The sequence below is a fragment of the Aphidius gifuensis genome, linkage group LG4, assembly GCF_014905175.1.
Source record: "Aphidius gifuensis isolate YNYX2018 linkage group LG4, ASM1490517v1, whole genome shotgun sequence".
Classification (NCBI taxonomy): domain Eukaryota; kingdom Metazoa; phylum Arthropoda; class Insecta; order Hymenoptera; family Braconidae; genus Aphidius; species Aphidius gifuensis.
This window is the reverse complement of record NC_057791.1, coordinates 22346765-22358341: the sequence shown is the minus strand read 5'-3', so window position 1 is coordinate 22358341 and position 11577 is coordinate 22346765.

The window sequence follows — 11577 nt, the reverse complement described above, 5'->3', positions numbered from 1 at the left end:
TTTATAAAAAAAAAGTTTAAATTATATGTATTTAAATTTTTTTAATAATGATTAATTAAATAATTAATTTAATTAATTAGTTGTATTGTGAATTTGATTGAGTATAGAGAATGACAATGATGTGAGTAATTTTGTGATGTGAAATTTTGGAATCAAGTACGTGACTTTTTGTCATGAGGGCTTGTATTGTTTTTGATAATTATATCTTGATGGAATAATGATAATAATTAGGATGTAATTTTCGAAGAAGTGTGAGATTTAAAATTAGACATGAAACTACGTATTGTATCGTTCATCCAGGGTAGTTTTCTTGGGGTCAGGGGGTGGTATACGCGTGGGGGGATGATAAGGGATGATGCTTCTTATAAAAGTGCCAAGCAACAACCAACAGGAACATTTCACGTTGAGAATTTAAACTCACTGGAAGTCTCAAGAATAAATAAAAAAATAAATAAATAAAAATTTTATTATTAAATTGATAATTGCTTTTTTTAAAATTATTAATCGTGTCAATAAATTTTCAAGCTGTCTTAACAAGTTTGGATAAAATTTATTTGATAAAAAAAGAAGAAGAAGAGTTTCAAATAATTAAAGGTAAGTTGATTAATTATTTTTTAGAAATAAAATTTAATTATTTATCTATGATTTTGAATATCAAAGTTATTTATAGATCTTGCTTTTTTTTATTTTTTAAAGTTATTTTTCTATTCATTTAAAGTGCACTCAGTATTATCAAAATTCACTTAAATTTATTTTTCATTAACTCAACTGTCATTGTCGTATGACACATTGCGTATTAATTTTTATAAAATTTTTTTAAAAAAAGTATATATGTCAAATGTGTAACACATTGTGTTGGTGGATCCATTCATCATCCGACATGTCATTTGAAAAAATAAATAAACATAATAAACAAATAATATAATAACATTTATAAATTGTTTTTTTATTTTTTTATCTTTTAAAAATATATTTTTTCATCTATAATTTATTTAAAATAAAAACATTTTTATCGTTTAGAAATAAGAATAGCTGTTTAACTTGCCAACTGTTGGCTACTTTAATAAACAACTTATAAAAAAAAAAATCCTATCAATAAGTTTATTGAATAATTTACAAAGTTTTAAAACTAAAATATATTCTTCGATGATTTTTAATTTAAATTCACGAATAAATTTTGTAATTTATCAATGAAAAAAAAAAATAAACCGATAAATGGTAAAATTTTGAAACAAAATAAATTAGTCAGATGGCGTGAATAGATTTTAATAACTGAAAAAAAAGTATAAATAAATAATCAACAAACTAATTCAACTTTTAATAAAACTTTTTTATTTTTTAAATAAATTTTCATTGAATCTCAAGTTTTAAATATCAACTTGAATCATAAATATTTCATGATAAACGTTAAAAAAACTAAATGAAAATAATAAAAAATGATAGTAACAATAATAAATAAATGAAAAAAAATTATTAAATATTGTTTGGTTGATAAAATTCAATGAACCACGAATCGTCTTCCTATTGAACGTCATCGGTTATTGATATTAAGGTGAACAGCATTGAATCGTAACTCCCATAATGAGAAAATCAATACGCGAAACGATACTCACAATAAGATAAGTCAAAGTACTTCCAGGTGCAATATACCTTGCAGAAAATATTTTTATTATTCCTAAAATTGGTCAATAAAATTTTTACAATAATATTTTGCAATTTAATTTTAAAAATTTTCAACAAATATAAAAAATAAAATATAAATTTAATTATAAATAAATACCAACAGCTCTCTCAATAAATAATTTAATAAATAAAAAAAAATTTGAATAATTAAATTCAATCGAGCATTTGAATTAAATATTTATAAAAAATTTAAATTAAAAATCTTTATTTTATTTGAATTTGATTCAAAATTTAAATTTTTTTTTTTTTCAACCAAACGTACCTTTCATGAATTAATTATTTTTAAATACAATCAAACCTCATGAATTTTATTTTTTTTATTTTTTTATTTCATCAAATTACATGTGTATAATTTTATTTAAAAAAAATTTAAATTTTCAATCCAAACATATAATCAAATAACCATATCAAAGTTTTCTGAAAAATCATAAAAAAAAAAAAAAGTTAATTTTTTTTTTTCCAGTATTAATATTAGCTGATTAAAAAAAAAGCAAAGCCAGTTTTGCAATATTGACATTATTGACACGAGTGAATGAATAAAACATGCTTAATTTTTTATTTGATTATTTTTTTTATTTTTTATTGATACGTGTATTTATTATATCCCTTGACTGATTTATTTATTTTTTAAACTGACTTATTATTGTGAAAAATAAAAAAATATTTACATTATATAGTAAATACCGGAGCTTAAAATTTCTAGTCTATAAGTAACAAGAGAGGATGAGAGAGAGAGAGGAAAAAAAAAGAGAGAAAGACTGAGACACTTAGTAGCACTTACTCTTATCTTAATGACTGAGGACGCGCGTTGCGTTAATGGCCTCTTAAAATTAGCACTGAGGCACCCTTCGAAAAATTTTTGGAAATCCCTCGTTTCTCAACATACTTATTTATTTTTTGCATTCTCTAAATAATCACATATGCTAAAATAAATAAACAATGAAAATAAATTAAAAGTATATAAATAATAAATTTAAAAAACATTCATCAAATTTATTTTTCTTCAAATCAAATTCTAATTTCTAATGTATATTATTTATATTTTTTTTTCCCACTTAAGATTATAATTTAAATTTCTATGTATATATATTTTTTTTTGTTCCTTTTTGGGATAAAATAAATAGCGTGTTTTAGATTAGTTAAAAAAAAATTTTTATGATCAATTTCAAAACCACTATTTCCGCGCTGATAAAATGTCTCATAAAAATTCTTAAGCAATTTTTTAATTTTTATTTACAATTCATTTTTCATTTCCTTTCAATTTTATATAATACTAATCTATATATTTTAATTTTTTAATACTAATTTTTATTTAAGTTTTATACTTTTATACTCAAGACAGGAAATATTTTATTTCTTAATAGTAATCAAGATTTTTTAATAGTTTTTATCAATAAATTACTCAACAATATTACTAAACATTCTTTGATAATTTTTGTTCTTTAATTTATCCTATAAATTTAACGCAAAAAAGTAACAATGTAATTATTGAATAATTAAATTTACTTAATTTAAAAAAAAAAAACACAAAGAAGCTGTAAATGAGAAAAAATATCTATTGTTTATAAACTAAGAGGCGTACTGAGTGAAAGGACAAAAATTATTTAAAAAATATATTTTTTTTTAAACTATAATTTAGCTGGAAAAAAAATCCCTGATAAATGGATCGTTGATTTGACAATTCAAGCGTGACCATTGTCTCAACTACTCCATTGTTTAACACGTTAATGTACTTTTAAAAAATGAAAAATAATTTTTTTATTTAAACAAGCAACACGCCTTCAATATAAAAAAACAAAATCTTAAATACAAAAAATAATAAAGCCACTAAAATAATTTAAATATATTAAAAAAATAATAATGAATTGTTGTTTTTTTTTGTATGATATTTATTAATTTAATTTTTCACATTTTAGATGGCTAATGTAACAAGTGTCTCAATGATTTTATTGGTGTTTATTATCACCGTTGTAAGCAGTCAAACATTTCAATACAGTCGTGGTTGGACAAATGGAAAAAGATCAGATATTGGTACATTTGGTCTCGGTCTACCGACGGAATTTAAAATGAATTTTCCACTTCAAGAAATAAAACGTCAAACAAATGATCCATCAACAATTCAATGTGGTTTACGACAATTAAAAATGCTTCTTCAGGAGAACTCAAATGACCAAGTAAAAATATTAATTTAATTTTCATATTTATTTATTATTATTAACAATTTAAAAATTAATTTTTCTTCTTTAGATTTATTCAATACCCTGTGATCTTCTCAACATTTTAACAAAAGTCATTGAAGAATATCAATTTGCAACAAACACATTTCAACGTTCTGCTTTAAACAAAGATATTGATTAAATTATTAATATTAAATTATAAATTATAAAATTAAATAAAATAACAATCAATGGAAAATAACGAATAAAAAAATTAAAAATTATATATGCTTGTAAATTTTGCTTTGTAATAATTATATAAAAAAAATGTGTTTAAATAAAAAAAATTGCAAATAAATAATAAATAATTTATTATTGTTATTTTACATATTGATTGCCAAAAGTTTTACGGAGGCAAGGGGTAAAAAAAACTGGGAATCCTGCATTGTTAAAACTTACATGGAAGAGCATTGTAAAATTGAAATGTATGTGTGGATACCACTTTAAAGACGATGACTTAGAAATTGATCAGACTGCCCTCGTGGAAATTTTTCTCCGCCTTTTGTCCACCTTTCTCTGCCTTTCTCAATTTTTTTCCGAAAATGAGCCATGGTTGGAGAAATGGCGGACAAATTTCTCGAACCTTTCTCCACCTAAAATTTATTTCGACTTTCCTCCAACTTTTCTCCATCTTTTCTCTAATCAGTGTTCTGAAACTAAAAATATTATTTTAAAATAAAAAAATAAAATATTTTGCTGAATTGATGTCCTCGAACTCAATTACACTTTTAGACTTATTGTGACCATCATCAGCTGTAACTTCGGGGGGTATATTTTTAACTTTAATAGATGTAGCGTGTGGTGCCACAGACAATATTAATTTAGTGTTATTTAATAACAATTAACAAACCAATAACGATCTTAGCTCGTTTTATATTATTCTGATGAAGTAGTTATTAATAACTACCGGTAATTACCGGTATAAGTTTATATGTTTGAATAAAATAATTCATCAGGTTTGTTTATACACTTATAATTTAGAAAAAGGTATTAAGCTCATATTATGCACCTCAAAAAACTCTATTGCTCGCATAACGGTTTTTTTTTCTATCTATAATAGTTTTCGAGAAAAAAAAAAAAAAAAAAAACTTCAAATCTAACGAAAAATTTGGATATTTAATTTTTTTTCTCGAAAACCGTTATTAATAGAAAAAAAAACCCCAACACCGTCACTAGATTCTTTTGAGGTGCATAATATGAACTTAATATAAGATCTCTGCTTTCATTATAACAAAAGTTATGGTTCGCCGAAAAAAAATAAAAAAAACGGCCCAATGAATAAGTCACCATAGAATTGAAACAAAATGTTTATAAGGCTCAAAAAAAGGCTGGAATTGAATTATGTTATTGTTAATAAACCATCAAATTATATTCCCATGTCTTTTTTTTTTTTTTAATTTTTTATTAAATATTAAAATGAACTGTGTAATGTAAAAAAAAGTGTAATTTAATATTCAATGTAATATTTGACGACAGTAATTGTCATGACTTGTGAGACTATTTTCATTTGATTTTGAAATTTGTATAATATGCATTTTATCTGTGAATAACTTTGAATTAAAATGCAGTGATAATTTTAAAGGTATATTTTCGTATTTGATATAAAATCACGTTGAGTATAATTATTGCATGAATAAAGAGTTATCATTCAATTTTCATTTGGGATAATCAATGCTGTTGGTTAATTAAATTTTGTATAAAACCAAGTTTATATTTTATATATAAGAAAGGAGTGTCTAAGAAAATAGATAATCTTATTGGGGGTTGTAAAAATATTAAGGGGGTTTAAATGAGATAAAGCTGGTCCCTCCGCATGGCCGGATGAAGGATGGATTTTCTCTGTCAACAAGGATGGAGAAACACAACTTACGTTGAGTCAATGGATTATCCTTTTGATAAATTATCCTTTTGATAACTCGTCCAGATCAACATTTTCTTATCCATCCATCTATATACATTTTTTTTTATTTAATTTAATTTTCCATAAATATAAAAATACTTTTTACATCAGCTCATTTAACAGCCAACTTAATTTTACTATTTTATTATTACAATCCAATAAAATTTGTCCAAGACATCACTCGATTATTTTTAAATCGATTACTGAACTCTTCGGGTCAAATCAATCACAATTTATTTCTAATTTTAAATTGAAAAAGTATTTTTTTTTTTAAACCATTAAATCCTACAAATTAAATGTAAATAATTTTCAAAAAAAATATACAAATTTTTTACATTTTTTAAAAATCTAATTAAGTATTTTTTTTTGTACATTTTTTTGCTTTAAATTTGAATATTTTTTATATATAAATAATAATAAAAAATGAAAACAATGTAAATTATATTATGGAAAATTCAATTAACCTATTGTATGTATCAAATTATATGATTATCAATTTATTGTCATATTGATTATTATTATGATGACATCATCATGTAATACACTTAAAACTTAGCCGCTAATCAGAAAGCAATTACGTTGGTAGATACTGTCGGGGACGAGTTTAATCGCATTAAATATTAAAGCAACAGTGACGAAACTCGTTGAATTTATATGTGCATGTGTATGTGTTTGTGTATGTATATATTGCAAATAGATATACATCTATATACAAAACGTTTTTCCATTCTCGAGGGAATTACCCAACTGTATGTACAGATGAAAACAATCGGATCTTTGATATAGCAGCACGCGTTCATATCATTCATGTATACATAAAAAATTATTTTTTATTAAATTAAAATATATTCCAGTTGGTGAAAATTCACTCGATTTGACAACCATCTGATGTTGGATTTTCACATTAAAACTTTAACCGATGCTGAAAAAATAAAAAATTATTAATTTGGAAAATTTTATACTGATTAAAAGTAATTAGCTCTGCATGTGTTGATTAATTTTTTTCTGTCAAATTTTCCATGTTACTTGAATGATGGAATCTCTAGCATTTGGTTGATTCATTTTTTTTTTTTTTTTTATCAATCATTGTTGCAGATAATGAGACAAATTATTGGCGAAATTAATCCAAATTTTCATCATCAATTACTGCAAGGATAAAGTCAAATTTACCAAATTTTTTTATCTATTTTATTGAAATTTTAAGGCAAGCAATTTCAACGTATTTTCAAGTCATTTAAATTAATTAAAATAATATACACTTTTTTTATTTAATGCATTTTCTTTTTGCAATTTAAAAAATAATATAAAATTTTATTTTTATTTTTTTGTCAGATATTTATTTTTATATCTCACCCTGCTATTTTTTTTTTCCTTTTTTTTTTTAATATGTATAGAAATGGGATTTTTCCCCGGGGGTATATCACAAAAGCACGAGTCTGGTTACTCGAAGTGATTAAAGTACAAACACATACATATGCTACATAAAGAAAAAAAATATAATAAATAAATTAAAAATAAAAAAAAAGTTTTACATCTTTTCTCGATGAATGCACGCTTGGTGTCTTGATTGTCCTGTGTCGTTAATGGCTTTTTCCTTTCATATTAAATTTTATCGACTTGCAGACACGCATACTCTTAGCATTAATTTATATATCTATCAAACAATTTATATTGTTACCAAACAAATAAAATTATTACTTTTTTTTTAATTTCTTAAATGATTTTGAAATAAAAAAATAATGCAAGAGTCCTTGAAATAATTTTTATTTTTTGTTTAGGTAATTTTTTATTTTTTTAATGTGGTATATGATGTTTTGTAATGATAGGTCTTAAAATCTTGTTAAACCGCAGCGTGTCTATGGATTGAACTCAACTTTCGGAGGGTTTATTTTAATAATAAAAATAATTTTCTTCCCCGTGTCCATGGCCGAGATAAGAATCACGATTTTAAGCAACGTTAACATTTTTTAAAAAAATTTTCAAACATTTATTTCACATCCATTATTTTTATGAAAAAAAATTAACAAAATTATTTCATCTTGACGACGTTATTTAAATTACTTTCAAGTAATTCATGTCAATGGCTTAACCAGGACACAATTTTTCACAATCAAAATATTAAAACTACAAAAAAAAAATTTCAATTAAAATTTATTCGCGATCATAAATAAATTTTTTAGCAATTGTTTATTATTTTTTCAATAGTCTACAGTTGCAGGTTATTTATAAATTAAATATTACCTCAATTTATTTCTTATTTTTAGTATTTCTTTTACCTCATTTTTTTATTTTTTTTTTTTCAACAGACAGAGAGATTTTTGCATCAACTTTTTGAGATAAATTAACTTTGATGGAAAAGTTGGATGAAAGGGCAAAAGTCTGATAGAATAAATAAATAAAAAATAAAATTTTTAACAGTGATACTTTTTTGCAAATACATAAATCAAGCAATCATGCTAAATGCCCAGGTGACTTATCAATTATTTTGTTTTATATATTTTTTTTTATTTTCATTGTTTTATTTTTATATTTTTTTTTAAATATTCCGTGGTGACTGTCACTATTTGTGTCACATTGTCTCTCAAAAGGCTCTCATTAAATTTTCAAAACTTTTTATAAATTTGAAACAATGATAATTCTTTTATTTTTTTTAAATATTTCAATAATTTTTATTTGCAAATAGACTTGATAAAAATTTTATGTAATTTTAAAGATTACTATAATTTAATAATTAATGATAATTTATTAATATAATTGATAAATTTAATATCAAGATGAGAAATAATTTGTCGTCGTCTGGGACCAATATTGAATTTAATGTTGAATTTATCAGACTTTGTGAAGCTTATATAGATTTACTTGATTACGTATGTGTTAGCGTTGACATGGTACTTCGACAGTCGATAATGCATTCTCATAGTTGTCGCGGGAATTAACCCTGTTCTATTGTTCAACCCCAACGAATTTTCTCTATACCTAGAGAATATTCAGTATTTAATTCCTCTTGGGATTACTACAAACGTATACATACAAATCAACGTTAAATATATTTTCCTATATATTCCAATTTTGTATCTAATCTATACCTTAACATTTGAAAATTATCAATCATTCAAAATATCTCGTTTCATATAATCCAAATAGCCTTCCCACGGCTCAATAATTTCCATATTTTTTCATAATATTTATATTGAAAATAAATACAAAATATATTTTTATACTGTAGCATTTATAACAAGTAAAAAGAAATTCAATACTTTGAATAATATAAATTGATAATAATTAATAATCATCATTAAAAACAATATGTTGAAAATTATATATTTTTTTTTTTATTTGAAAACTAAGAAACGTTTGTCCACAAAAAACCACAAAAATCATCTAAAATAGTAAAAAATATATTGGCTTTCATTTCACAAGAAATACTTCTATTTCTATATACTTGGAAGAAAAAAAAATATTATATTATTTTTTTACTAAAATAAAATAAAATAATGACAAAAAAAAAAAAAAATAACATTTACGAGCAGGAAATAGATATATAAATCTCATTATACTAATCCAAGAATTGACCACTTATTTTATTGTCAGAAATGTCATTTCACAAAAAACAGTCTGGACTAAATATTAAAATTATTTTTAAATAAAATAAATAAATTTCTATTATTAATTAATATTTTTTTAAATCAGCTGAGTATTTTTTATATTCACAAATCACTTGTCACGCTTTAATTAAACAAATTTTAACATTACACAAAAAAAGGATTAATTTAAAATAAAATTTATATAAAAAAATAATAAATTTGCGATTTATTTTGAGGGTTTAATTTGTTGATGGTAAATAAAGTGTTAGGTTGCATATAAATAAATACAAAAGGTGAAAATTTAATTGTTGAAAATATTGCATTTTGCTCAGACTGGAGCTAATATTGGATTAGTTTTTAATTCAAACTACCCTTTTCTGTAGCACCACCATGACAAAGACAACACATGCAATATTTCATTCTTTTTTTTTATAACCACTTGATGTTATACTATTGTATAAATGTGAGGGTGGTTGTTGAATATATAAGGGAGGGTGAGAAAAACCAAGAGAGATATTCGCACGTGTTACTTGTGCGCATACGCAAGAAATAAAAAATATAAAAATTGTATATGAATATGGTGTATCAAAGGGGGTTGAATGCCACTGATGTATGATCGAGGATTAATTCAATGGGCGTGTGCAATGTCCTGTGGGATTTATTTTCATTCTCTTGCTCTTTTTATTTGCACATGAAATTTATCATCGTGTTACCTACCTTAAATTCCTCTTTTACTCTGCACCCTTATATTCATGTAATTTAGTGACACTAAATTAACTAACAATAAATAATAATTATAAATAAATTGCATAACAATAATGTTTAATGAAAAACAAATTAATATATCTTTAATATTTTTAAAAAAAAAACATTTACATTTACGTTTCAATTTAAAAGTAATTATATTTTGTTTTGATTTTTTTTTTTTTTTGTATAATAATGACCCAATATTTTTTTCAAAATAGAAATTTTATTTTTTAAATCTTTACTTTTCTGACAATGATTTTTTTTAGTTGTAAGTTATTATTATATCCTTTTAAGATTAACAAAATCTATTTCCGGCTAGATTACAGGGTCATTTATTGTCTGGGGCGTCAGACTGTCGACTAAAAACCAACAAAAGGTAAGAAAAAAAAAAAAATGTGAGTTACGTTTTTATAAATATACGCACACACATGTTAAAAAAAAAAAATCGAAAAAAATAATCAGATAAATTTTGCGGTAAGAAAAAGAGAGATAAAGAGAGTTAAAAGTTTCTCGAATTTTACGAACCGCCTCAATTTGATAATTATATATTTTTTTACTTTTTTTGTTTCCTATTTTTTATTCTAAGCATTTTATTTTTTTAATTTATATTTCATATATACACCTATATAAAATCAAAAAACTAGATTTTCAAATAAATCAATTATTTCTAACTTGACAGGAAAATTAAATTTATATCTTTTTTTTTTAATATTATATTTCAACCGGACATACATTTTGTGGTGATTAAACAGGTTGAAACTCGGGTGGTCCATAAAAAAAATTAAAGGAAACCAAAAAAAAAATAAATAATATATAAAAAGGATGAAATACATACATAGAAAAACGGTGTTTCTGGAGGAGGATAAGCACCAAAAGAAAAAAAGAAAAAGGACTCCCGACATTTGTCTCCAAATAATTGGTCAGGATGGCAAAGCCGCGGTATCTCTCTCTACAATTATAGGTAGTAAATGTAGCCACATCCGGTAAACAAGTGATACACACACACACACACACAACCAATGTGTTTATATTTGTTCTAAGACATAATATTAATATCTACTTGTGTGAGATTGAGCCACGCACACACACACTCAAGGTGGATCGTTATACACAAAAAAGTAGGAAAAAAAAAAATCAAAAATAAATAAATAAAACAAGAAGAAATAAAGATATATATATATAAATTTTTGCCGGATGTTGTTACATGATTTGAGGGATGATAGACTGCCGCAATGCTACCTTCAATTTGGACACCCGCTAAAGACTTGGCGGCAACTGTTTGAATTCAAAAAATTGTATACAAAGAAACAAAATGTATACAGAATAAAAAAATGAGCAAAAAAAAAATTTAGAATATAACAAAATTTAAAATAAATAATAATAGTTAAAAAAAAAAAAATGATGAGACTGGGTTCTAAGCTCGTTTGTCCAGATTATTATATCCAAA